The sequence below is a fragment of the Lipotes vexillifer genome, unplaced genomic scaffold, assembly GCF_000442215.2.
Source record: "Lipotes vexillifer unplaced genomic scaffold, Lipotes_vexillifer_v1.1 scaffold1639, whole genome shotgun sequence".
Taxonomy (NCBI): Eukaryota; Metazoa; Chordata; class Mammalia; order Artiodactyla; family Lipotidae; genus Lipotes; species Lipotes vexillifer.
The window spans coordinates 429,888-433,856 of NW_006782296.1; positions in this window are offsets into that span (position 1 = coordinate 429,888).

The window sequence follows — 3,969 nt, forward strand, 5'->3', positions numbered from 1 at the left end:
CGGCAGAGAAGAGTTCACTCGAAAAGGTCCCTGGGAGAAACAGAGCCAAGCAGATGGAAGGAGACTGGGAGTCGGGGAGGGGCACAGAGCACGGCCAGCAGTCTTGCTTGAGTTAGGAGCAGTTGATGGACCAAGGGACTCAGGACTGCAGATGGCCCGAGGCCTGAAGGACAGAGAGGCATGTAACTGGCTGGGGGTAGCTTTCCAAGAAGATGGGCCTGTTTCTTCAGATCCAAGAGGGTAGGTCTCAGAACTTCTCTGAGCCTGTTTCCTCAAATGAGGAGTTAACAATGCCTGCATGGGTCATCAATATTACAGATGCTGCAACAGAATGCTTCTCCTGGTACCCAGCACTGAGCAACTGCGATGATTATCAGTTATCAATATATAACTCTATATTCATAGAGCTACCGTTATTGATAATAACATTGAGTCCTTTATGCCTCCTCCTGCAACCTGCTCACCCTATCGAGCATTTTCTCTTATTCTGGGCCAGGAAGGAGGGGAGCCGAGCACCATCCCTCAGAACTTGATGATTCCTGGAATGAACTGAGCCCGGAAGAGTGAGTGACTGAGGGCCCTTGGCGCCGGAGGAAGAGCCCAGGGGTTTGTAAGGGCAGCCTGGGTTCTCACAGCCAAAGCTGCAAGAGGACACATATTCGAGCTCTTTCGGGGATGGGGGCATCAGCGCTGGGCTTGTGCCTAAGTAGGATAAATAATAGCCTATTTGTTGGGATTTGAGGTACACTGGCCCCTAGATCTCTCCTCCCGCCTTGTACTATGAAATTTTATCATAGGAATCTCATTGCTTTTTCTGGAGATTCTCGGCTCCATGGAAATGTAGTCCTGGTCTCACTTGGCTACTGAGCCATCCTATAAACTTCTGTGACATTGACATTGAGTTTCTCACCCCTTCCCCTGAGGGAGAAGTGTGAATGGGGGTGGGGGGAAAGAGAGCATTGGGGAGTAGAGGGGCTCCACACACGCTAATCACTTATTTGTGCCGGGAGCTGTCCAAGGGCTTCAGCTGCATCATCCGACTCAATCCTCACAACAGCTCTGTGCTCTAGGTGTAACCAGCTCCATTGCACAGACAAGGCTGCGGAGACTCAAGGGAGATAATGTCCCTTAATCAAGGTCACACAGCCAGGAACTAGTGAAGTCAGGATTCCTACCCAGAAGCCCCTGCTCTTCCTACTGTGCCCCTTCTGGGAGTGGGATGGGCATGAAAAAGCATCAGCCTACATTTCACAACCTTACCCCAGAAAAGCAGTAATGTTGAGCAGTTACAGGGGCCCTGACAGGCCACACAGCCAAAACTCTGTGACCTGAGGCAACCCCAGGCCTGAGTTCATCCCTCAAGCAGGCAGCCAACACCCACCACCCTTCAGAAGGCTCTGCAGGTCATCCATCAGGGGCTCCAGAGTGGCAGGGCAGGCCGGGAAAATACCCAGGACGAGCAGTGAGGTTTGCGGTACTGAAGACAGAAACCTCATCGTCACCCCCCCTCCCTCCCCACACCAGAGGCCTAGAAGCCAGGAGCAGGGCCTCTGAGGCCTCACAGCAGCCCTGCAGGGAAAGGAGGCCCCCTGGAGCCAGCTGGATGGGAAGGAACGCCTGGTCTCTCAACATAGTTCCCCTCCCAACCCTGAAAATAGCCTCTGGAAAAAGCACAGCTCCCTCACAACCCCCGAGACAGTTCCTCTCTAGGATCTGTAGGCCTGGAGCAAAAAGTTACCCGACTCCTCAGTGCCTCTGCCTCTGCCACCCACGCCTCTGGGCCTCTGGCAGGGACTGTGCCCTGGTCAGGACAGCTGGCAGCCCATGTGCTTCCACCCCCACCCTCTCGCTGTTCCCAACTCCCAGGTTATGACACAGGGGCAGGAGAAGGAGGAGGTGGAGACTTAGAGGGGAAGGGGACGTGGATGCCGAGGAATATAAAGGGGCTGGGAGGTCCTGACCAGAGACCCTGTTGCCGTGCCACTCTGCACCTGCCCAGCACCATGGTAATGTCTGGTGGTCCCTGTCAGCTGTGCTCTCCAGGAGCTTGGGACGGAGGCTGGCACCACACGCCCCTCCTCAGGCCATTAAGGTCATGAATGAGGCCAGGGCAGCCCCCTCTGCCAGTCTGATGGCCAGGATAGCTGCCAGAGTTTCCTGTCCCTGCTTTGGGTGGTGGGGAGGAGCGGCGTTCCTGGTCAAGAGAGGGTTGAGGGTCTCAGGGGCTCCGGTGGTAGTAGCATGTGTGTGGGCATCAAAGTATGTGAATCACTGGGTGTGCCTGTGTGTTGCCAGCACGAAATTCTCTGTGCACGGCTGGGTGTGCGTGGGGATCCTTGGGCTAGCATTCCTGTATGCAACTGCGTTAGTCTTTCATTTAACACGCAGTATTGAGCACCTACTAAATGTCAGGCACTGTTCTAGGTTCTTGTGATACATCAGTGAACAAAACAGGCAAAGAGCCCAGCTGTCAGTGAACAAAACAGGCAAAGCCCAGCTGTCATGGTGCTTACATTGGTGGAGCGGTGGAGGGGTTACTGCTGGGGATGAAGACAAGAAAAAATAAGCATAGAATATAGTAAGTTAGAAGGTGCGGTGAGGGGGCGGCGGGAGTAGAACAAGATGAAGGGATGAGTTGCAGTGTTAAATAAGGGCGTCAGAGTAGGGTCCCTTTAGAAGGCGAATTTTGAGCTGACTCCTGAAGGCGAGGCGAGGAAGTTGGTCGTAGGATATCTGGAAGAAGGCTTCCAGGCAGAGTGAACGGCATGTCTGGCATTGTTGAGGAACAGCAAAGAGGCAGGAGAGGCCAGAGTGGGGTGAGGAAGGAGCCACGGAAGTCAGTGAGATTAGGGAGCTGACCAATGGCTCTATGGCGTCCTGGTGTGTTCATCTCAGGGTGTGCCTCCCAGTCCATCGCAGGGTCCCCGTTTACCTGGTGCTTTGTGCTCATCACTGTGCATGGCCAGGTGTGCACCATTCGGCCTGGGCACCTGGAAGTCCCTTATGGCAGTAGTGTACCTGTCTATGTCCCAGAGCCTGAGGGTCCCTGGGTCTGAGCGCCCGGGCACCCCAGCTTGCCCACCCCGCCACGCGTCGGAAGGCTGGGCGTCACGGGACCGCCTCGCCTCTGTCTGCCCCGCCCGCTCCAGACATCGGCTCTGCGCTGCGCGCGCGCACTCGCGCTGCTGTGCCTGCGCTGCCGCTGCTGAGACCTGACGGGGCCGTGGGGGAGGAAGTGAAAGTGCCGCAGCGTCTCAGGCCCAGGGCTGCCCGTTGGCTGCCCAACTTCGGCCAGTTCAACAAGTACATAGAGAAGCTCTTCAACAGCAGGTGGGCAGGGAGGAAGGGAGCGGGAGGGGAGGAAACAGACACCACCTGCCCCCGCTACCCAACCCTGCCCCACCCCAGTCCCTGCGCATCGCAGCCCGGAACCGGGCTCGCAGAGCAGCCGCACGGCCTCTGCAAAGACGTGTTCCCCAGCATGAAGTCCAAGAACGCTAAGAACTCTAATGACGCGAACAACCCTAAGAACACACCACCAGCAAACGCTACGAAACCCCTATCAGCGAACGCCACGAAACTCCCCCGACAGAACACCACGAACCCGCCACCCCGGAACGCCGCGAAACCCCGACCAGCAGCCTCCTCCCGGGGCCCCAGGTAGGAGAGCCTGGGCTCGGCTGGCACCAGTCAGGGGCCTCGGAACTGGGGGCAGGTTGGGCGGGAGCGAAAGGAAGCCCCGAGGGCTGGGGGGAATCCAGGGCCCCGGGGACTTCCTTCTCCAGGCTGGGCTTTGACTTCCAGAAGCCCAACTCAAGTCTCCCTGCCCACCGACCCTCTTTATATTCTGAGAGGGGCCCAACTCCTGCCCAGCCCGGCCCCGGTGAGAACAATAAAGAGAAACGGAATCTCGGGCTTCCCTGGTGGCGCAGTGGTTGAGAGTCCGCCTGCCGATGCAGGGGACACGGG